At 49.1% G+C, this 25,270-nt stretch overlaps 1 protein-coding gene across 1 annotated transcript in view; it reads right to left on the bottom strand.

Moving 5' to 3' along the window:
* SLC4A2 (solute carrier family 4 member 2) overlaps positions 1-24,714 on the bottom strand; it is a 76,449-nt gene extending 51,735 nt beyond the window's left edge. Inside the window, exon 1 of the mRNA XM_072154565.1 lies at positions 24,644-24,714. The gene's annotated coding sequence lies outside the window, so the exon portion shown is untranslated. The remainder of the gene's footprint in view (positions 1-24,643) is intronic.
* Between the last annotated feature and the right edge of the window lie 556 nt (positions 24,715-25,270).

Raw genomic sequence — 25,270 nt, 5'->3', positions numbered from 1 at the left:
CAAGAGATATCAAACAACTTGGGGGGAAGTCGCTTCCCATTGAGGAACCCGAGACTCTTCTGTAAGGTGGTGGTCACACAGTCTCTGAGAGCAAGTGGGGAGTGGTAGAAAGCCCGACATATCCTAGAGTAGAGATCTCTCCTGGTGTTACTGACAATGTAGGACTTCTCCAGCTTCCACATCCTGACACACTTCAGACCATATACCAGATACTGGGGGAGGAAGCCAGGAGTCCATCGGCCCCTCTTGAGACTGCCGCCTCGCACCCAAGACTCTGCAGAAGGCAATATCCAGTCCCTGACACTACTTACCCACAGGAGATCATTGTTTGAGTCCAGGCAACCAAAATTGACTTTCAGAAACATGGAGTCAAAGAAGACCCTTGGATTTAACATATCCAGCCCACCCTCTCTCCTCTGCAGGTAGGTGATCCCTCTTTTTACTGGGTTCAACCTGTTCCCCCATAAAAGCTGGAAGAACAGGCTAAAGAGCCGAGCGGAGAAAGATTCTGGCAAAGGAAAGACGACAGAGACATAGAGGAAGACAGGGACCAGGTAAGTCTTCAGCAGAGTAACCCTTTCTCTATAGGTCAGCCTCCAGTTCTTCCATCGCTGAACCTTTACATTTCCGGCTTCCAACTTCTCCTCCCAATTTAGTTTGGCATTGTCTTCCCTCCCAAATATCACCCCAAGGATCTTAATATGGGTGGAGGCCTTGGCGAACTGTGGCAGATCAAAGCCAGGAGCAGCATCCAATGTCCAGAAAGCTTGACTCTTCTCAAGGTTGACCATAGACCCGGAGGCCTCTGAGTAACTTCTGATGGCTGCAGACAACATCTCCACCTCACGAGGCTCAGATATCACCACAGTCACATCATCCGCGTAGGCGACTACCTTCAAAGGCAAGCAATGGGGGACAGGCACCCCCTGAAAATCACACCGCTGCAGTGATCTCAGGAACGGGTCTATGGCAAACACATACAGCAGTGGACTCAGAGGACAACCTTGTCGCACCCCTGCCTCTACTCCGAAAGTGTCCCCCTGCCAACCATTGATCAGAGGAAAGCTCTTCGCCTCTCTGTACAAAGTTCTCAGCCAACCTATAAATTGTCCCGGAATACCGTACTTTGACAAAGTGGCCCATAGATAATCGTGATCAACCCTGTCAAAGGCTTTAGCCTGGTCCAGACCTACAACATATCTCCCACACCTCAGAGCTTTACATCTCTCAAACATCTCCCTTATCGAGATGACTGCTCCAGAGATGTTCCGCCCTCTTACTGTGCCGTACTGGGAGCCTGCCAACAGTGCCGGGGACAAACAGACTAATCTAGAGAATAGAATTTTTGCCAGAATCTTCCTGTCGACATTCAAGAGGGCGATCGGCCTCCAGTTCTTGATGTCACTCGGCTCCTTACCTTTGGACAGCAGAATAAGGGAGGACACTCTCATGGATGGAGGCATCAGGTGATTTTCTAGACAATTGGTAAACACATCCACAAGGATCGGGGCTAAGAGGTCTCTGAACTTCTTATAGAATTCTGCTGTTATACCGTCAGGACCTGGTGCCTTCTTCAGATGTAACTTATCAATGGCCTCTTTAACCTCCTCCTCTGTTATTCCTGCTGTCAAAGGAGAAAAGTCCAAATCCCTAATGTCAGGACCTGGAGTTGCCTCCAAGAATTGAGCCATTTTGTCTTTATCCAAAACCTTCTTCTGAAATAACTCAGCATAGTAGGATCTCACCACCCCCAGGATACCCTCCCGAGATTCCTGTAAAACTCCCTGGGAGTCAGTGAGACCTGTGATTGATTTCTTGGCCACACGTTCCCGGCAACTCTCATACAGATCTGGCGTGACTAAGTCTCCATAGTCACGCTCCACAACCAGGGACGTGTAGCGGCTGTACTGATACTGCTTTATTTCAGACTTCAGTCGGTCAATCTTTTGTTTGTCCCCCCCTCCCGCCGAATACAGTGACTCCAATTCTTTCCGCAGCTTGAGATACTGGCTGTACTTACTCTTACCCTTCTTTACTGACAGTCTCTTTAAGAGGGACCTGATCTCCTCCTTGACGTTCTCCCACCAGTCAGATATATTGTCATAGAAATACACTCTCTCCGATTCACCCTGTATAAGAGAGTGGACTTGCTCCTGGACAAAAACCTCTTCTAATAGGGTAGAATTTAGTCTCCACAAGCCTCTTCCTATATCTGGCCGTTCTGTATTACCCAAGTAGAAGTATAGGGCCAGGTGATCCGAGTATGGGACAGACTTCTCACTTCTATCCCCAATGACCTCCGAGGGACTCACCAGCGCCAGGTCTATTCTGCTATACCTCCCAGCACAGGAGTAGGTAAATTTGGGTTTTCTACCACCCTGCACAAAGACATCAGACAAACCTGACTGTGTTATAATATCATTTAAGACCTTAGAGTCCCTAGCAAGAGGCCTACCAGTGGGTCTGTCACTCAATGTCCTAGTGGCGTTGAAATCACCCGCCATGATGACTGGGAGAGATGTAAATAAATATGGCTTCACATCATTAAATAGATTGACTCTGTCAGTCACTGTCTGTGGACCATAGATATTGATAAGCCGGAGCCTTCTACCTCGGATAGTAACCTCCAGCACCAAACATCTTCCCATCGACACCTCGGTTAGTCTGTGAATGGTGACATCGTGGGTATTAAACAGTATGGAGACCCCGGCACACGGCTCCACAGACAGTGACCAGATGGACGGCCCGGAGCGCCATTCTCTCTCTGCTTCTTTTAACAAACTAAGACTATTAAGATGAGTCTCCTGTAGGAAAAAGACATCGGCATCGAGATAATGTAGATGTTCATACACCGCATGTCTTGTCCTTCTTGCCCTAATGCTGTTGACATTGCTAGATATTATTTTCAGGTTGAAGTTCGCCATTAGAGCTATAACAAGAAGCAGAGAGAGTGTCCCCATCATCATAAATCTGGATCAGATCCCTCCTCTTCACCACCCGTCTCCATGTCTGATTCAGAATCTGGCCCCACCCTATGGGGTCTCCGTTTTGAGGGGGGGTCACCATCGGGATCCTCATCATACTCTGCCACCATCCTCTGCAGTTCCTTCTCTAGCTCCTCCTCTGCGTCTGACTCTGAGAGGACACTGAATCTATTGACTGTCATGGTCATGTCTGTTCCACTGTCCACTCTGATCTTTGATGACTTGTGAACTGTGGTCCACTCACCCTCAGGCTTCCGGGTGGACCTATCTTTTTTCCTCCTCTTATTAGCAGATGTTGTGGCTGGAGAGGGAATGAGCACTGAGGGTGGTGCAACCTGCTGGACAACTTCCATATCTCCCTCTGTGGTTTGGGTCTGAGGCTGGTCTGGTGTTGGTACAGCATCACTTGATTCTAGGACCTGCTGAGGTTCTGGCGTAGCCTGATCTGACCCTAATAACAATGCCTCCTCCTCCCCCAGGTCATCTGCCCCTGCCAATAGGTCTTCATCAGGGAAGCTCTTACAGATGTTGTGCCAGGCATTGGGACAATCCCTGTGGGCATGCCCGATCTCACCGCACAGGTTACACCTGATGTTCTGGCAGTCCGCACTCACATGGCCGATATCCCCACACAGGCTGCACTTGACCACAGAGCAATTACTGGCGATGTGACCGACTCTACCGCATTTGAAGCATCTACGGAGCTGACCTGGATAGAAACATACCCCCTTCTCCCGGCCAATGAAGAAGGAGTTGGGCAGATGCTGGGTTATGTTGTTGTATTGTCTTAATTTCACCAGGACCTTCCACCCTCCTGTCCAGATCCCGTCCTCATCCCGGGTCTTGGTGAGCTCTGACATAAGGTCACAGTGCCTCTTGAGCCAGATGACAATATCCTGCTGGGGAACAGACTCATTCCAGAAGATGACTGTGACAGTGACTGGACCAAGCTTAGAGATGGGGATGAAGCTGAAATTATTCCACCCCTCTGCATCTCTAAACCTGGGGAAGATGGCCCAAAAGCGGTCCAGGTTACCCATCAGCTTAAAGCTCACATCATATCCCTGGCGATCGGGGAGGTTAATTACTGCCAAAATGTCACTTGGCGAGAAACCCATTTGTTCACACAATAGCGACCTGACCACAAACCGCCTGTCAGGTAGGTCCTCCTTGGCCCCTTTGTGCCTAAATCTCACCACATTCCTCCTCTTAAATGCCTGACCGGTGTAATGAGAGCCGGATGAAAAAGATGGTGCACCCCGGCTCCAGGCGTTGCCAGAAGAAGACTGGTGAGGGCCCGTACCCTGCTGTGTCTGGGGGCGCTGCGGGGGCTGCTGGGCTCCTGCACTCTGAGGGTCTGCTACCTCAGCAACTAGAGGGGGGAAGTCCTGAGCATCAGACTGTACTACCCCCTCCCCACCATCAGCCTCCATACACTGCTCTGCCTGCTCTATGGCAACATCCCACACAGACTGCGCTTCCCCTGCTGGAACATTATCACACACAATGGTATTATCAGGAGGAGATACAGATGCATCAGCATTATCACCAACATTGGGGGCAGCAGTGTCACAGATATTAGAAACAGCATTAGGCACTGATGTATGAGCAGTATCAGGCACTGAAGTCCCATCAATGTCAGTACAATCAGTCCCAGCAGAGTCCTGATGATCCTGCTCAGATGCCACAGCGTTACCTTCAGGATCAGGTGCACAGTCCTGCTGCAGTGAGCCGTCATCTGGGACTTGTGGTGCTTGTTCTCCGCTACCATCAGGCAGATGTCCACGTTGCACGCTGAATGCTGGGACATGTGGTGTTTGCTCTGCTCTGGTAACATCAGAGGGACGGCTGTGATCCTTCTGCTGATTGCAGGCTGCTGGGACTTGTGGTGCTTCTGCTGTGGGTGGTTGCTGTTTCATGGCTTTATCTTTCTTGTAGAGATCCCCTTGCTGGTATGGGAAAGTCGCAGGCTGGAGTATAGGTTTCCCCTTGGTCTCAGTTGCCGGATTAGATGCCCCTCCATGATGTCTCTGGGCCTGGAAGCGCTCCTGGTTCCTGTAGGTCTCTGCCAGGGGACCCATCTGCTCCAGGACAGCCTCAGTCTGGGCGACATTGTCAGCGAGCTGCTTGGCCAGGGTGGTGAGCTTCTTGTCTAACAGCTCATGTCTCTCCGGGTTTGCTGCCTTCAGCTTGTAGGCACAGTCAATGTTTTTTTGTAGCAGCAGTTTTTGTTCCTTCAGGTTTCCCAGTCTCTTTACCAGTGCTGGGATCTGATCAGCCAGGAGGAGCTCAGGTGCACGCTCAGCCGCTGCACATGGAGGTGCTGCAGGTGCACACTCAGCCGCTGCACATGGAGTTGCTGCAGGTGCACGCTCAGCCGCTGCATAGGGAGTTGCTGCAGGTGCACGCTCAGCCGCTGCACATGGAGGTGCTGCAGGTGCACGCTCAGCCGCTGCACATGGAGGTGCTGCAGGTGCACGCTCAGCCGCTGCACATGGAGTTGCTGCAGGTGCACGCTCAGCCGCTGCATAGGGAGTTGCTGCAGGTGCACGCTCAGCCGCTGCACATGGGGGTGCTGCAGGTGCACGCTCAGCCGCTGTACATGGAGTTGCTGCAGGTTTCTTACAGGTGGTAGGTGATGGCACTCTGCTGGGTCCGGGCCTCTGCGCCACTGTTGGGTTCTGACGCGCTGCGGCTCTTACTGCTGGGGGGTGACACTGTCCAGTAGCAGCACTTGTGGCAGCCTGAGGGCGCGTTCACACGTTGCGTTTTCATTGCGTTTGGAACGCATATACAACAGCTGATGTGAGGTAATTTGCCTAATTACATTACCGTTTACGTTTGTAAACGCAATGTTAACGCATGCGTTAACAAAACGCATGTGTTAACGCTTTGTTAACGCATGCGTTAACATCGCGTTTACGATGCGTTTTGTTAACGCATACGTTAACAGTGATGAAATTAGGCAAAACACCTCTCCTCAGCTGTTGTATATGCGTTTCAAACGCAATGAAAACGCAGGTCAAAACGCAATGTGTGAACGCGCCCTGAGGCCTCCCTGCTAGTTTGGTCTCGGCCTTGCTGCCTCCACTCCCATACCTTGTGCGCTCAGAGCGGATCAGTACAGGCTGCTGCAGGTTCTCCAGCAAGGTCTGCTTCTCCAGAGATGTCCTCCTCTGCCTGGATGATGGAGGTGTACACGGCACAGGTGAGGCCGGGGCTGGAGGCTTCCTCTGCCTGGATGATGGAGGTGTACACGGCACAGCTGAGGCCGGGGCTGGAGGCTTCCTCTGCCTGGCTGATGGAGGTGTACACGGCACAGGTGAGGCCGGGGCTGGAGGCTTCCTCTGCCTGGATGATGGAGGTGTACACGGCACAGGTGAGGCCGGGGCTGGAGGCTTCCTCTGCCTGGATGATGGAGGTGTACACGGCACAGCTGAGGCCGGGGCTGGAGGCTTCCTCTGCCTGGATGATGGAGGTGTACACGGCACAGCTGAGGCCGGGGCTGGAGGCTTCCTCTGCCTGGCTGATGGAGGTGTACACGGCACAGGTGAGGCCGGGGCTGGAGGCTTCCTCTGCCTGGATGATGGAGGTGTACACGGCACAGCTGAGGCCGGGGCTGGAGGCTTCCTCTGCCTGGATGATGGAGGTGTACACGGCACAGGTGAGGCCGGGGCTGGAGGCTTCCTCTGCCTGGATGATGGAGGTGTACACGGCACAGCTGAGGCCGGGGCTGGAGGCTTCCTCTGCCTGGATGATGGAGGTGTACACGGCACAGGGGAGGCCGGGGCTGGAGTCCTCCTCTGCCTGGATGATGGAGGTGTACAAGGCACAGCTGAGGCCGGGGCTGGAGTCCTCCTCTGCCTGGATGATGGAGGTGTACACGGCACAGGTGAGGCCGGGGCTGGAGGCTTCCTCTGCCTGGATGATGGAGGTGTACAAGGCACAGCTGAGGCCGGGGCTGGAGTCCTCCTCTGCCTGGATGATGGAGGTGTACACGGCACAGGTGAGGCCGGGGCTGGAGGCTTCCTCTGCCTGGATAATGGGGGTGTACACGGCACAGGTGAGGCCGGGGCTGGAGGCTTCCTCTGCCTGGATGATGGGGGTGTACACGGCACAGCTGAGGCCGGGGCTGGAGGCTTCCTCTGCCTGGATGATGGAGGTGTACACGGCACAGCTGAGGCCGGTGCTGGAGACTTCCTCTGCTCCTGCACAACCTGCTCGCTCCTCTGTCCTGGATGACCCGACATTCCCTGGCATTCCCTCACTGGCTTCTGCTGCACATTCACACTGGTAGGTGACTTCACCAAACTGGCACTAACTACTGCTGCTTCTTTCTTCACAAACTCTTCATTATTTACTCCGCTGCTTCTGGCAGAACTGCAGCCGCTGACATGACTTACTGTACCGGAGACTTTAGGATTTTCATCCATTGGTTTGGGTGTCTGGGAGTTATTTCCCAGATTAGGCCTTGGAGCCTGGGCCTTGCATGGGGAAGATCCCCACCCAGGGTGGCCCCGCCCCGGGCTAGCTCCAGACATGAGGAGACCTCAGGAGCTCACACTGCACACAACCTCTCAGCAAGGGGGCAGTATTATAGTAGTTATATTCCTGTACATAGGGGGCAGTATTATAGTAGTGATATTCCTGTACATAGGGGGCAGTATTATAGTAGTTATATTCTTGTACATAGGGGCAGTATTATAGTAGTTATATTCCTGTACATAGGGGGCAGTATTATAGTAGTTATATTCCTGTACATAGGGGGCAGTATTATAGTAGTTATATTCTTGTACATAGGGGCAGTATTATAGTAGTTATATTCCTGTACATAGGGGGCAGTATTATAGTAGTTATATGCCTGTACATAGGGGCAGTATTATAGTAGTTATATTCTTGTACATAGGGGGCAGTATTATAGTAGTTATATTCCTGTACATAGGGGGCAGTATTATAGTAGTTATATTCCTGTACATAGCAGGCAGTATTATAGCAGTTATATTCCTGTACATAGGGAGCAGTATTATAGTAGTTATATTCCTGTACATAGGGGCAGTATTATAGTAGTTATATTCCTGTACATAGGAGGCAGTATTATAGTAGTTATATTCTTGTACATAGGGGGCAGTATTATAGTAGTTATATTCCTGTACATAGGGGGCAGTATTATAGTAGTTATATTCCTGTACATAGGAGGCAGTATTATAGTAGTTATATTCTTGTACATAGGGGGCAGTATTATAGTAGTTATATTCCTGTACATAGGGGGCAGTATTATAGTAGTTATATTCTTGTACATAGGGGGCAGTATTATAGTAGTTATATTCCTGTACATAGGGGGCAGTATTATAGTAGTTATATTCCTGTACATAGGAGGCAGTATTATAGTAGTTATATTCCTGTACATAGGAGGCAGTATTATAGTAGTTATATTCCTGTACATAGGGGGCAGTATTATAGTAGTTATATTCTTGTACATAGGGGGCAGTATTATAGTAGTTATATTCTTGTACGTAGGGGGCTGTATTATAGTAGTTATATCCCTGTACATAGGGGGCAGTATTATAGTAGTTATATTCTTGTACATAGGGGGCAGTATTATAGTAGTTATATTCCTGTACATAGGGGTAGTATTATAGTAGTTATATTCCTGTACATAGGGGGCAGTATTATAGTAGTTATATTCTTGTACATAGGGGGCAGTATTATAGTAGTTATATTCTTGTACATAGGGGGCAGTATTATAGTAGTTATATTCTTGTACATAGGGGGCAGTATTATAGTAGTTATATTCCTGTACATAGGGGGCAGTATTATAGTAGTTATATTCTTGTACATAGGGGGCAGTATTATAGTAGTTATATTCCTGTACATAGGGGGCAGTATTATAGTAGTTATATCCTTGTACATAGGGGGCAGTATTATAGTAGTTATATTCTTGTACATAGGCGGCAGTATTATAGTAGTTATATTCTTGTACTTAGGGGGCAGTATTATAGTAGTTATATTCCTGTACATAGGGGGCAGTATTATAGTAGTTATATCCCTGTACATAGGGGGCAGTATTATAGTAGTTATATTCCTGTACATAGGGGCAGTATTATAGTAGTTATATTCCTGTGCATAGGGGGCAGTATTATAGTAGTTATATTCCTGTACATAGGGGGCAGTATTATAGTAGTTATATTCCTGTACATAGGGGGCAGTATTATAGTAGTTATATTCCTGTACATAGGGGGCAATTTTTATTAGTATAAAACAAACATAAATACATAAATACTTTTCCATCAAATAAATCAACATTAAAGGTCATCAGTATAAATCATACATGTTCATAAAAATAAAATTTAGATTAACAGATACAATCGCATATTACAATGAGTCTAGATGAATGTTCCTCCAAAGTCTTATATTCTCCCCCTTTTTCCTGACCTCTAATGACCGGATCCACCTGAGCTCGGACATGATGAGGCTTATGGCTTTATCATGGTGGAATGGCTCGCTATGGATGGACACTCTGGTTCTCATGTGCCAGTGATAGTATTTAATGACTTGGATAACTATGTACATGGTCTCCTGGTTAATGTTATGTACATTAGGTGTCACACCATAGAGGATCTCGGGGTACCTGAGGGACTGCAGTGATGGGATTCTTATCTTGGTGGATATGTCACGCCAGATGTTCCGTCCACCCCAGCACTCTGATATAAAGTGGACCATAGTCTCCTCTGTCTGACACCCGAGGGGACACATACGGTCTGCCACACTAAGGAACTTTAGATTTCCCCTGACAAAGAGCTTTCCCTGTAATGAGAGCCAGGCAATGTCACAGAACTTATGGGGAAGCCTCCGACCATTCAAGAACCTCAGACTGTCCTGTAGGGTGGTGGTTGGACAGTCTGGAATTGCCAGCTGTAAACAATAGAAGGTCCTACAGACTCTGGAGTACAGATCTTTCCTGGTCTTACTCTCAATAAAACCATTGTCTATACCCCATTTCTTCAGACACCTTATTCCATACTCCAGATACTGGGGGAGAAAGCCAGGAGTCCACCGACCCCTCTTGAGACTGCCGCCTCGCATCCAAGATTCTGCAAATGGCAATATCCAGTCCCTGACACTACTTACCCACAGGAGACTGTGGTTTGAGTCCAAGTTACCAAAATTAGCTTTCAGAAACATGGAGTCAAAGAAAACCCTTGGATTTAACATATCCAGTCCACCCTCTCTCCTCCGTAGGTAGGTGATCCCTCTTTTTACTGGGATCAACCTGTTCCCCCATAAAAGCTGGAAGAACAGGCTAAAGAGCCGAGCAGAGAAAGATTCTGGCAAAGGAAAGACGACAGAGACGTAGAGGAAGACAGGGACCAGGTAAGTCTTCAGCAGAGTAACCCTTTCTCTATAGGTCAGCCTCCAGTTCTTCCATCGCTGAACCTTTACATTTCCGGTATCCAACTTCTCTTCCCAATTTAACTTGGAATTATCTTCCCTCCCAAATTTCACCCCAAGGATTTTAATATGGGTGGAGGCCTTTGCGAACTGTGGCAGGTCAAAGCCAGGAGCATCATCCAATGTCCAGAAAGCTTGACTCTTCTCTAGGTTGACCAGAGACCCGGAGGCCTCTGAGTAACTTCTGATGGCTGCAGACAACATCTCCACCTCTCGAGGTTCAGATATCACCACAGTCACATCATCCGCGTAGGCAACAACATCCAGGGGCAAGCAATGGGGGACCGGCACCCCCTGAAAATCGCACCGCTGCAGTGATCTCAGGAACGGATCGATGGCAAACACATACAGAAGTGGACTCAGGGGGCAGCCCTGTCGAACCCCTGCCTCTACCCTGAAAGTGTCCCCCTGCCAACCATTGATCAGAGGAAAGCTCTTCGCCTCTCTGTACAAAGTTCTCAGCCAATCTATAAATTGTCCCGGAATACCGTACTTTGATAAAGTGGCCCATAGATAATCGTGATCAACCCTGTCAAAGGCTTTAGCCTGGTCCAGACCTACAACATATCTCCCACACCTCAGAGCTTTACATCTCTCAAACATCTCCCTTATCGAGATGACTGCTCCAGAGATGTTCCGCCCTCTTACTGTGCCGTACTGAGAGCCTGCCAACAGTGCCGGGGACAAACAGACTAATCTACAGAATAGAATTTTTGCCAAAATTTTTCTGTCAACATTCAAGAGGGCGATCGGCCTCCAGTTCTTGATGTCACTCGGCTCTTTCCCTTTGGACAGCAGAATCAGCGATGAGACCCTCATGGATGGAGGCATCAGGTTATTTTCTAGACAATTTCTGTAAACATCCACGAGGATTGGAGCTAAGAGGTCTCTGAACTTCTTATAAAATTCTGCTGTTATCCCATCTGGACCTGGTGCCTTCTTCAGATGTAACTTATCAATGGCCTCTTTTATCTCCTCCACCGTTATTTCTGCTGTCAAAGGAGAAAAGTCCAATTCTCTAGTGTCAGGGCCTGGAGTTGCCTCCAAGAATTGGGTCACTTTTTCCTTATCCAAAGCTTTCTTCTGAAATAAGTCAGTATAGTACGATCTCACCACCCCCAGGATACCATCCCGAGATTCTTGTAAAACACCCTGGGAGTCAGTGAGACCTGCGATCAGTTTCTTCTCCACACGCTCCCGGCAATTCTCAAATGGATCCGGTGCCCCTCGGGTGCCATAGTCCCTTTCCACTACCAGGGAGGTGTACCTACTGTACTGATACTGCCTTATCTCAGATTTCAGCCGGTCAATCCTTTGTTGGTCATCCCCACCCGCCGAATAGAGTAACTCCAATTCTTTACCCAGTCTCAGATACTGGCTGTACTTACTTCTCCCTTTCTTAATTGACAGTCTCTGCAAGAGGGATCGGATCTCCTCCTTGACGTCCTCCCACCAGTCGGCCATGTTGTCATAAAAATCCACTCTGTCAAGTTGGTTCTGGAAAAAATAGTGCAAGTATTCCTCGACAGAATTGTCATCTAATAGACTAGAATTTAGTCTCCATAGCCCTCTACCAACATCAGGATACTTATTGGCACCCAAACAAAAATATAAGGCCAAATGATCGGAGTATGGGACCGTTCTTTCCCTTCTTTCCCTTATGGCTTCAGTAGGACTCACCAGAGCGAGATCAATCCTACTGCTGCGTCCTGCACATGTGTAGGTGAACTTAGGACTCCTACCACCTTGTACAAAAACATCAGACAGGCCAGACTGCTGAATTATACTATTAAGGACCTTACAGTCTCTGGTAAGGGGCCTACTGTTCCTGTCCCTGGTGGTAGTGGTGGCATTAAAGTCCCCGGCCATGATGACAGGAATTGATGTGAACAGATAAGGCTTTACATCATTAAAAAGCTGAGTCCTTTCGGTCACTGTCTGTGGGCCATAGATGTTAATGAGCCGGAGTCTTCTGCCTCTGATGGTGACCTCTAGCAGCAGGCACCGTCCCATCGATACCTCGGTGAGTCTGTGGACGGTGACATCGTGGGTGTTAAATAAGATGGAGACTCCGGCATAAGGCTCCACAGCCAGCGACCAAAAGGACGGACCAGACTGCCAATCTCTCTCCGCCTCTCGCATGAGACCCAAGGTGTTTAATCGTGTCTCCTGTAAGAAATATACATCGGCCTCGAGATACTTCAGGTGGTCATATACAACATGCCTGGTCCTTCTAGCCCTAATACTATTCACATTGCTGGTGACCACAGAAAGATGGAAGTCTGCCATCAGAAGAAGAAATAGAAAGAGCATCCCCATCATCATAGATCAGAGTCAGAGTTGTCTACTTGACTACTAATCTCCATATCCCATACAGACTGAGACTCGGCATGAAGGGGTTTCCTTTTTGTGGGAGGATCCCCCCCTGGGTCGTCATCATACTCCTCCATCATGCGCTTCAGTTCTCTCTCTATTTCCTCCTCTCCATCTGACTCGGACAGTACACTGTACCTATTAGTGGTTACGGTAACATCAGCCTGACTCTGCACTTTCATTTTAGAGGGTTTTTGGACAGTGGTCCATGCAGTCTCGGGTTTTCTGGTGCTCCTGTCCTTTTTCCTCTTTTTAACAGCACTATTATTATCCCCAGTGGCAGGTGCTGAGGCAGGGGAAGGGACAGGCACTGGCTGCTCTGCAGGCTGCTCCACTACCTCCATGTCCCCCTCAATGTTAGCTATCTCTGGGTGGTCCGGGGCACTACCACCAATGTCAGGGGTCTCTGGTACCGTTTGAACTGACCCTGACAATAGGGCCTCCTCCTCCTGCTCCTCATCTGGTACATCTGCCCCTTCCATCAGGTCTTCATCGGGGAGGTCCCTACAGATGTTGTGCCAGGCTTCAGGACAGTCCCTATGGGGGTGACCAATCTGACCACAAAGGTTGCACCTGATGGTCTGGCAGTTGGCGTTCACATGGCCGAGGTCCCCGCACAGGGTGCACTTCACTGTGGTGCAGTTACTCGCCACATGACCGGATCTCCCACACTTAAAACATAACCTGGGCTGACCGACGTAGAAACACACACCCTTCTCTCTGCCGATAAAGAAGGAATTGGGGAGGTGATGGGTGACGTTCTGGTTCTGATGTAATCTGACCAGGACCCTCCACCCCCCGGTCCAGATTCCATCCTCATCCCTGGTCTTGGTCATGTCTGACATGAGGGTGCAATGTCTCTTGAGCCAGATAATGATGTCCTGAGGGGGGACAGACTCGTTCCAGAACATGATGGTGACAATGGCTGTATCTAGTTTGGATATGGGAATGAAACTAAACTTACTCCATCCCTCAGTATCTCTGTATCGGGGGCATTGAGCCCAGAACCGGTCCAGATTACACATGAGCTTGAAGCTGATATCATACCCCTGTCTATCAGGAAGATTTATTACGGCCAGGATGTCGGCTGGCTGGAAACCCATCTGGGTGCACAACATGTCCCTGACCACATACCTCCTGTCAGGCAGATCCTCCTTAGCCCCTCTATGCCTAAACCTGACAACGTTCCTCCTCTTGAAAGCCTGGCCGGTGTAATGGGTGCTGGAGGAGAAAAATGGGGAACCTCGACTCCACGCATTCCCTGATGTCTGACCCCTATCCTGCTGTGGGGGATGTGTGGGCTGTGCACTGTCTGTACTAGGGGGCTGCTGACCACCCGGACCATGGGGCATCTGAGCAGCTGGACCATAGGGCTCTGCTGCTTGTGGTGTAACTAAAGGGGGAAATTCCTCGCCCTCTACAACATCAACATTGGGGGTCTCTGTGTCACCAGCTGCCACTGATTGTACCTGAGATGACTCCTCAGCTGGGACATTATCAACCACAAAAACATCAACATTATCAGAAACATCTTCAATATCAGACATGTCAGCAACAGTATCAGAATTAACCCTTTGCACAGCACAGTCCTGAATGTCCTGCTCAGATTCATCCTGAACCTCACAGTCCTGCACAGATATACCTTGGGGTACAGATACAGTGTTACCTGCATGTGAGAGTCCAGAGTCCTCCTGCAGTGCGCTGCCTCCTGGGACTTGTGGTGTCTCCTCCACTACTTCACTGGCAACATCAGGTTTACTTACTGCTGGAGCTTGTAGTACCTCGCCAGGGCATGCTGGGACTTGTAGTACCTCGTCAGGGCACTCTGGGACTTGTAGTACCTCGCCAGGGCATGCTGGGACTTGTAGTACATCATCAGGTGTAGTGGCAGGACTTGGCTGTTGTTGCTTTTTCTTGTAGACTTGTCCCTCTTCAAAGGGCAGAGTAGCTGGCTGTAGTATGGGCATAGCTCCCAACCGTCCCGATTTTGACGGGACTTTCCCGTTTTTCGTACCCCTGCCCCGCGTCACGGGCAGCTATGATATTGTCACGGATTCTCCCCCCAGGTCCCGCTGTGTCCCGCTGCTGTGTCCGCATAGTAAATACTTTGAAAGTCTGAACTCACAGTACAGAATGGCTTCTACAGACATCGGGAGGGAATCCTTTTCAGAGAAGTGTCGGGCTTAGCGCAGAGCAGGGACCACGTCATCAGCTTCAGATCTGTCCATATATGGTCACTGCATCTCCTAGGGTTCTCCAGAGCAGACATCGGGCAGGGAATCCTTTTCAGAGAAGTGTCGGCTTAGTGGAGAGAGCAGGGACCACGTCATCAGCTCAGATCTCTATCTGTCCATATATGGTCTCCAGGTCTTCCCCAGACACAAGCTCTTTATATAATTAAATTAAATAAAGTTTTGCCCAGGCTGAGATTCGAACCTGGGACCCTCTGCACCATAGACAGGAGCCTAACTAACTGAGCTATAAGCCCAGTGATACAGAGCTGAGGATTTCTGGTAAGTAAGACATGTTATCAGCCAGTGTTACATTGTGATACAGACTAATGCACTGATATATAGTGAGGGATCTTCTCAGAGATTATTATTGTAATTATTGAGACTATTATTATTATTATAAATTTTATTATTATGGAGATGATTATTAATAATGGTAAAAATAATAATAATCATCTCAATAATAATAATAATAATAATAATAATAGTCTCAATAATTACAATAATCTGAGAAGATCCCTCCCTATATACCGAGGCAGTATATAGTTCTTAGTTACCAAAATTCTCCACTTGTTAATCACTGAGGTTATAGCTCAGTGGGTTGAGGCGCTGTGTTATTATTGTACATGGACACTGCAGGTTCTGGGTTCAAATCCCAATGAGGATAATATTTTTATTTTTTTTTTTTTTAAATTATGATTTTTATTATTTTTAATATGGCTAAAATTTGGGGCGTGGCCAGGGAGTGATTGGGGGTGTGGCTTAGGGGGATCGCCGCGGCACGCTACGCGTGCCGCCATTTTGTCCCTCTTTCCTTTTCCCAAATGTTGGGAGGTATGGTATGGGCCTTACATGGGACTGCTGAGTCTCAGTCCTGGATGATGAGGCCTGGTCTCTCTCAATCCTCTGCTGGTTTCTGAAAGTTTCTCCCACTGGCCCCATTTGCTCAATGATGGACTCCATCTCCTGCACAATGTCAGCCAGTTGTTTTGCGCACGTGTCCAGCTTCTTGTCCAGCAGGACCTGCTTCCCCGGGTTTGCTGCTTTTAGCTTATACGTGCAGTCAATCTGTTTTTGCAGGAAAAGTTTCTGCTCTTTCAATGCCTCCATCTTCCTCACCAGTCCTGGGATCTGTCTGGCCAGCTGGAGCTCCGGTGATGGCTCTGGGGGCTGCAGCTCAGGTGATGGCTCTGGGGGCTGCAGTTTGCTGCTGCGGTGTTGTTCCGGCCTGCTTGCAGTACTGGACCCTGCAGGTGCACCATGACCGCTGTTTCCTGGCACTGAACCCCGTGATTTTGGCGCAGAGTTCAGAGATTCCTGGATTTTCCCGGCTGCTGTCACTGCTCGGGGGTCACAATCTCCTGATGGGCGACTGGATCCCGGATGTCTTGCAGACACGACGCTGGTAGCACCTTTGGATCTTACTTCATGGCTGCCTTTGGTCTCTTTCACAGCCTGCATTCCCCCAAACCTGGTGCGCTCAGCTGGTAACATCACTTGCTGCTGCAGGTTCTCCTGGATTGTCTGCCTCTCCAGTGATGTCCTCCTCTGCCTGCTCGGGGTGGAGGTGGATTGTCCACCTGAGGCTTGCACTGGACGCTGCTGCACACTCTGGATGATACCTGACTTTGGACTCTGCGATACTTCATGCTTGTTCACAGGCAGAACAACCTTCCCACTGGTAGGTGGTTTCACCAAATTCTTGCTTACTGTTACTTCTTTTTCTACACCAACTTTCCTGACACCACTGCAACTGCTGACATTTGTTCCAATAACAGACATTTTAGGGTTAACATCTCTTACTTCAGCTTGCTGATTGCTGTTCGCAAAATTAGGCCTAGAAGCCTGGGCCTTGCTTGGGGAGCTTCCCCACCCAGGGTGGCCCCGCCCTGGGCTATCTCCAGACATGCAGAGGTCTCAGGAGCTCAAACCACGCACAACCTCACCTCTAGGAGGCAGTATTATAGTAGTTATATTCTTGTACATAGGGGGCAGTATTATAGTAGTTATATTCTTGTACATAGGGGGCAGTATTATAGTAGTTATATTCTTGTACATGGGGGGCAGTATTATAGTAGTTATATTCTTGTACATAGGGGGCAGTATTATAGTAGTTATATTCTTGTACATAGGGGGCAGTATTATAGTAGTTATATTCTTGTACATAGGGGGCAGTATTATAGTAGTTATATTCTTGTACATGGGGGGCAGTATTATAGTAGTTATATTCTTGTACATAGGGGGCAGTATTATAGTAGTTATATTCCTGTACATAGGGGGCAGTATTATAGTAGTTATATTCCTGTACATAGGGGGCAGTATTATAGTAGTTATATTCCTGTACATAGGGGGCAGTATTATAGTAGTTATATTCTTGTACATAGGGGGCAGTATTATAGTAGTTATATTCTTGTACATAGGGGGCAGTATTATAGTAGTTATATTCTTGTACATAGGGGGCAGTATTATAGTAGTTATATTCTTGTACATAGGGAGCAGTATTATAGTAGTTATATTCTTGTACATAGGGGGCAGTATTATAGTAGTTATATTCTTGTACATAGGGGGCAGAATTATAGTAGTTATATTCTTGTACATAGGGGGCAGAATTATAGTAGTTATATTCTTGTACATAGGGGGCAGAATTATAGCAGTTATATTCCTGCACATAGGGGGCAGTATTATAGTAGTTATATTCCTGTACATAGGGGGCAGTATTATAGTAGTTATATTCCTGTACATAGGGGGCAGTATTATAGTAGTTATATTCCTGTACATAGGGGGCAGTATTATAGTAGTTATATTCCTGTACATAGGGGGCAGTATTATAGTAGTTATATTCCTGTACATAGGGGGCAGTATTATAGTAGTTATATTCTTGTACATAGGGGGCAGTATTATAGTAGTTATATTCCTGTACATAGGGGGCAGTATTATAGTAGTTATATTCCTGTACATAGGGGGCAGTGTTATAGTAGTTATATTCCTGTACATAGGGGGCAGTATTATAGTAGTTATATTCCTGTACATAGGGGGCAGTGTTATAGTAGTTATATTCCTGTACATAGGGGGCAGTGTTATAGTAGTTATATTCCTGTACATAGGGGGCAGTATTATAGTAGTTATATTCCTGTACATAGGGGGCAGTATTATAGTAGTTATATTCCTGTACATAGGGGGCAGTGTTATAGTAGTTATATTCCTGTACATAGGGGGCAGTGTTATAGTAGTTATATTCCTGTACATAGGGGGCAGTGTTATAGTAGTTATATTCCTGTACATAGGGGGCAGTGTTATAGTAGTTATATTCCTGTACATAGGGGGCAGTGTTATAGTAGTTATATTCCTGTACATAGGGGGCAGTGTTATAGTAGTTATATTCCTGTACATAGGGGGCAGTGTTATAGTAGTTATATTCCTGTACATAGGGGGCAGTGTTATAGTAGTTATATTCTTGTACATAGGGGGCAGTGTTATAGTAGTTATATTCTTGTACATAGGGGGCAGTATTATAGTAGTTATATCCCTGTACATAGGGGGCAGTATTATAGTAGTTATATTCCTGTACATAGGGGGCAGTATTATAGTAGTTATATTCCTGTACATAGGGGGCAGTATTATAGTAGTTATATTCCTGTACATAGGGGGCAGTATTATAGTAGTTATATTCTTGTACATAGGGGGCAGTATTATAGTAGTTATATTCCTGTACATAGGGGGCAGTATTATAGTAGTTATATTCCTGTACATAGGGGGCAGTATTATAGTAGTTATATTCCTGTACATAGGGGGCAGTATTATAGTAGTTATATTCTTGTACATAGGGGGCAGTATTATAGTAGTTATATTCTAGTACATAGGGGGCAGTATTATAGTAGTTATATTCTTGTACATAGGGGGCAGTATTATAGCAGTTATATTCCTGTACATAGGGGGCAGTATTATAGTAGTTATATTCCTGTACATAGGGGGCAGTATTATAGTAGTTATATTCTTGTACATAGGGGTCAGTATTATAGTAGTTATTTTCCTGTACATAGGGGGCAGTATTATAGTAGTTATATTCCTGTACATAGGGGTCAGTATTATAGTAGTTATTTTCCTGTACATAGGGGGCAGTATCATAGTAGTTATATTCCTGTACATAGGGGGCAGTATTATAGTAGTTATATTCCTGTACATAGGGGGCAGTATTCAGCTGTGGGTCACATGTTCAGTGAGTGTCAGCTCTGTGGCTCAGTGTTTCTTGCTAGTGAATAATTTTCTGGGATTTATAGTAAGACAATAATGGAGAATGAAGCTTTGTGTGTGTAATGGAGATGTATAATCCTGCGGCTTTGTCCCGGGAATGTTGGGGTCACAGATGTCGCTCTCCCCAGGGGCCACGGTGCTGGAGACGCTGTGTAGTGAGTGACAGGATCTGCTACACACCTCAGCTGCCGCAGAACCTCCTCATGTACACCTCAGCTGCCGCAGAACCTCCTCATGTACACCTCAGCTGCCGCAGAACCTCCTCATGTACACCTCAGCTGCCGCAGAACCTCCTCATGTACACCTCAGCTGCCGCAGAACCTCCTCATGTACACCTCAGCTGCCGCAGAACCTCCTCATGTACACCTCAGCTGCCGCAGAACCTCCTCATGTACACCTCAGCTGCCGCAGAACCTCCTCATGTACACCTCAGCTGCCGCAGAACCTCCTCATGTACACCTCAGCTGCCGCAGAACCTCCTCATGTACACCTCAGCTGCCGCAGAACCTCCTCATGTACACCTCAGCTGCCGCAGAACCTCCTCATGTACACCTCAGCTGCCGCAGAACCTCCTCATGTACACCTCAGCTGCCGCAGAACCTCCTCATGTACACCTCAGCTGCCGCAGAACCTCCTCATGTACACCTCAGCTGCCGCAGAACCTCCTCATGTACACCTCAGCTGCCGCAGAACCTCCTCATGTACACCTCAGCTGCCGCAGAACCTCCTCATGTACACCTCAGCTGCCGCAGAACCTCCTCATGTACACCTCAGCTGCCGCAGAACCTCCTCATGTACACCTCAGCTGCCGCAGAACCTCCTCATGTACACCTCAGCTGCCGCAGAACCTCCTCATGTACACCTCAGCTGCCGCAGAACCTCCTCATGTACACCTCAGCTGCCGCAGAACCTCCTCATGTACACCTCAGCTGCCGCAGAACCTCCTCATGTACACCTCAGCTGCCGCAGAACCTCCTCATGTACACCTCAGCTGCCGCAGAACCTCCTCATGTACACCTCAGCTGCCGCAGAACCTCCTCATGTACACCTCAGCTGCCGCAGAACCTCCTCATGTACACCTCAGCTGCCGCAGAACCTCCTCATGTACACCTCAGCTGCCGCAGAACCTCCTCATGTACACCTCAGCTGCCGCAGAACCTCCTCATGTACACCTCAGCTGCCGCAGAACCTCCTCATGTACACCTCAGCTGCCGCAGAACCTCCTCATGTACACCTCAGCTGCCGCAGAACCTCCTCATGTACACCTCAGCTGCCGCAGAACCTCCTCATGTACACCTCAGCTGCCGCAGAACCTCCTCATGTACACCTCAGCTGCCGCAGAACCTCCTCATGTACACCTCAGCTGCCGCAGAACCTCCTCATGTACACCTCAGCTGCCGCAGAACCTCCTCATGTACACCTCAGCTGCCGCAGAACCTCCTCATGTACACCTCAGCTGCCGCAGAACCTCCTCATGTACACCTCAGCTGCCGCAGAACCTCCTCATGTACACCTCAGCTGCCGCAGAACCTCCTCATGTACACCTCAGCTGCCGCAGAACCTCCTCATGTACACCTCAGCTGCCGCAGAACCTCCTCATGTACACCTCAGCTGCCGCAGAACCTCATAGTACACACCTCAGCTGCCGCAGAACCTCATAGTACACACCTCAGCTGCCGCAGAACCTCATAGTACACACCTCAGCTGCCGCAGAACCCCATAATACACACCTCAGCTGCCGCAGAACCTCATAATACACACCTCAGCTGCCGCAGAACCTCATAGTACACACCTCAGCTGCTGCAGAACCTCATCATACACACCTCAGCTGCCGTAGAACCTCATCATACACACCTCAGCTGCCGCAGAACCTCATCATACACACCTCAGCTGCCGCAAAACCTCATAATACACACCTCAGCTGCCGCAGAGTCTCATTGTACACAGCTCAGCTGCTGCAGAACCTCATAATGTAGACTCTCAAATTTTTCAAAAACTCTTCAGGAAATTTAGTCTAGTGTGAATATCTCCTTGTTCTTGTAGATGTCACATCCCCGTATCCTGGCAACAAGCCACCACTTTATATCCTCCATATATTGTACATCATGCGCAGAGGAGGCGCAGGAGCAGAGCAGGCGCAAGATCAGGCACAGGCGCAAGGGCAGGCACAGGCGCAAGGGCAGGCACAGGCGCAAGGGCAGGCACAGGAGCAGAGCAGGCACAGGAGCAGAGCAGGCACAGGAGCAGAGCAGCACAGGGGCAGAGCAGGCACTGGCGCACAGAGCAGGAGCAGAGAAGACACAGGAGCAGCCCAAAGCAGAGAAGGCACAGGAGCAGCACAGGAGCAGAGCAGGCACAGGAGCGGATTCCCCCTAAACCACACCCCTAACGACACCAAGGCCACGTCCCAAATTTTTATTACTAATAATCATCTTCATTATAATAATTATAATCACCATAATAATAATAATAATAATAAAAAAAATACCCAGTTTGGGAATTGAGCTCATAAACTCCACACTCTACATGTAACAGAGATGATTCCCCTATCCATTAGGCTATGGGCTTAGTGGTTACTGATGGGAGGATTTCAGGCTCCATGCACTGGTGTATAGATACATCTTCTCAGAGATGACTATTGTCATTATTATTATTATTATCATGGAGACTATCATTATAATTTTTAATAATAATAATCTCAATTATTTTAATGATCTCAATAATAATAATTTCTGAGAAGTTTCCTCTCTATGTATCAGTGTCACAATGTAACAGTGGAACTCTTAGTTACATACAATCCTCTCCCTGACATCCCCTGAGCTTATAGCCTAGTGGGCAGAGGCTCCTATCTCAGAGGCAGAGGGTCTGGGGTGCGAGACCCGGGCGGGGCATACATTTATTTAATTATATAAAGAGCTTGTGTCTGGGGGAGCCCTGGAGACCATATATGGACAGATGGTGATCTGACCTGATGACGTGGTCCCTGCTCTCCGCTAAGCCGACACTTCTCTGAAAAGGATTCCCTCCCGATGTCTGCTCTGGGGAACCCTAGGAGATGCAGTGACCATATATGGACAGATGCTGATCTGACCTGATGACTGGTCCCTGCTCTCTGCTAAGCCCGACACTTCTCTGAAAAGGATTCCCTGCCCGATGTCTGCTCTGGGGAACCCTAGGAGATGCAGTGACCATATATGGACAGATGGTGATCTGACCTGATGACGTGGTCCCTGCTCTCTGCTAAGCCCGACACTTCTCTGAAAAGGATTCCCTGCCCGATGTCTGCTCTGGGGAAGCCTAGGAGATGCAGTGACCATATATGGATAGAGATCTGAACCTGCTGACGTGGTCCCTGCTCTCCGCTAAGCCGACACTTCTCTGAAAAGGATTCCCTGCCCGATGTCTGCTCTGGGGAACCCTAGGAGATGCAGTGACCATATATGGACAGATGCTGATCTGACCTGATGACGTGGTCCCTGCTCTCCGCTAAGCCGACACTTCTCTGAAAAGGATTCCCTCCCGATGTCTGCTCTGGGGAACCCTAGGAGATGCAGTGACCATATATGGACAGATGCTGATCTGACCTGATGACGTGGTCCCTGCTCTCCGCTAACCCGACACTTCTCTGAAAAGGATTCCCTCCCGATGTCTGCTCTGGGGAACCCTAGGAGATGCAGTGACCATATATGGACAGATGGTGATCTGACCTGATGACGTGGTCCCTGCTCTCCACTAAGCCGACACTTCTCTGAAAAGGATTCCCTGCCCGATGTCTGCTCTGGGGAACCCTAGGAGATGCAGTGACCATATATGGACAGATGGTGATCTGACCTGATGACGTGGTCCCTGCTCTCCGCTAAGCCCGACACTTCTCTGAAAAGGATTCCCTCCCGATGTCTGCTCTGGGGAACCCTAGGAGATGCAATGACCATATATGGACAGATGGTGATCTGAAGCTGATGACGTGGTCCCTGCTCTCCGCTAACCCGACACTTCTCTGAAAAGGATTCCCTCCCGATGTCTGTAGAAACCATTCAGTATCACAGGTTCTGTGTCTGACCTCTCAGAGACCCTGCTACTTTCCTCCCCTTTCCTGCTTTGACTTTTTTACCCTTGCCCTGCATAGTGGTTCTGCAGCTTCAGTGTGTCACAACCGGGAGGCAGAACTCCGTTGGTTGGTCCAGGACACCGTGGGGCACATGCATGCCCATATCTATGTCACAGTGTAGCTCCCCCCAGACACGTCACAGTGTAGCTCCCCCCAGACACGTCACAGTGTAGCTCCCCCCAGACACGTCACAGTGTAGCTCCCCCCAGACACGTCACAGTGTAGCTCCAGGTCACATTGTAGCCCCCCCAGACATGTCACATTGTAGCCCCCCCAGACATGTCACATTGTAGCCCCCCCAGACATGTCACATTGTAGCCCCCCATGTCACATTGTAGCCCCCCATGTCACATTGTAGCCCCCCCATGTCACATTGTAGCCCCCCCATGTCACAGTGTAGCTCCCCCATGTCACAGTGTAGCTCCCCCATGTCACAGTGTAGCTCCCTCCAGACACGTCACATTGTAGCCCCCCCAGACATGTCACATTGTAGCCCCCCCAGACATGTCACATTGTAGCCCCTCCCAGACATGTCACATTGTAGCCCCTCCCAGACATGTCACATTGTAGCCCCTCCCAGACATGTCACATTGTAGCCCCCCCCAGACATGTCACATTGTAGCGCCCCCCCAGACATGTCACATTGTAGCCCCCCCCAGGCATGTCACATTGTAGCCCCCCCCAGGCATGTCACATTGTAGCCCCCCCCAGGCATGTCACATTGTAGCGCCCCCCAGGCATGTCACATTGTAGCGCCCCCCAGGCATGTCACATTGTAGCGCCCCCCAGGCATGTCACATTGTAGCCCCCCCCAGGCATGTCACATTGTAGCCCCCCCCAGGCATGTCACATTGTAGCCCCCCCCAGCCATGTCACATTGTAGCCCCCCCCAGCCATGTCACATTGTAGCCCCCCCAGACACGTCACATTGTAGCCCCCCCAGACACGTCACATTGTAGCCCCCCCAGACACGTCACATTGTAGCCCCCCAGACACGTCACATTGTAGCCCCCCAGACATGTCACATTGTAGCCCCCCAGACATGTCACATTGTAGCCCCCCAGACATGTCACATTGTAGCCCCCCCCAGACATGTCACATTGTAGCTCCCCCCAGACATGTCACATTGTAGCCCCCCAGACATGTCACATTGTAGCCCCCCAGACATGTCACATTGTAGCCCCCCAGACATGTCACGATATACTTCTCTCCTGCACATTGTTCTCCTTCCCTGGATCAGCTCTTACCTCATGATGTGTCCGAGCAGCAGCTGAGACTTCACTGACTGCACAGGAATGTTCACACCAGAGCACGGAGCCCGCCCTAATGAACAGAGCCCTGCCCTAATACACAGAGCCCTGCCCTAATACACAGAGCCCTGCCCTAATACACAGAGCCCTGCCCTAATACACAGAGCCCTGCCCTAATACACAGAGCCCTGCCCTAATACACAGAGCCCTGCCCTAATACACAGAGCCCTGCCCTAATACACAGAGCCCTGCCCTAATACACAGAGCCCTGCCCTAATACACAGAGCCCTGCCCTAATACACAGAGCCCTGCCCTAATACACAGAGCCCTGCCCTAATACACAGAGCCCTGCCCTAATACACAGAGCCCTGCCCTAATACACAGAGCCCTGCCCTAATACACAGAGCCCTGCCCTAATACACAGAGCCCTGCCCTAATACACAGAGCCCTGCCCTAATACACAGAGCCCTGCCCTAATACACAGAGCCCTGCCCTAATACACAGAGCCCTGCCCCAATACACAGAGCCCTGCCCCAATACACAGAGCCCTGCCCTAATACACAGAGCCCTGCCCTAATACACAGAGCCCTGCCCTAATACACACAGCCCTGCCCTAATACACAG

Source organism: Engystomops pustulosus, chromosome 5, assembly GCF_040894005.1.
Source record: "Engystomops pustulosus chromosome 5, aEngPut4.maternal, whole genome shotgun sequence".
NCBI lineage: Eukaryota > Metazoa > Chordata > Amphibia > Anura > Leptodactylidae > Engystomops > Engystomops pustulosus.
The sequence above is the reverse complement of the archived record's forward strand: the minus strand, read 5'-3'. Positions and strand labels throughout refer to the sequence as shown.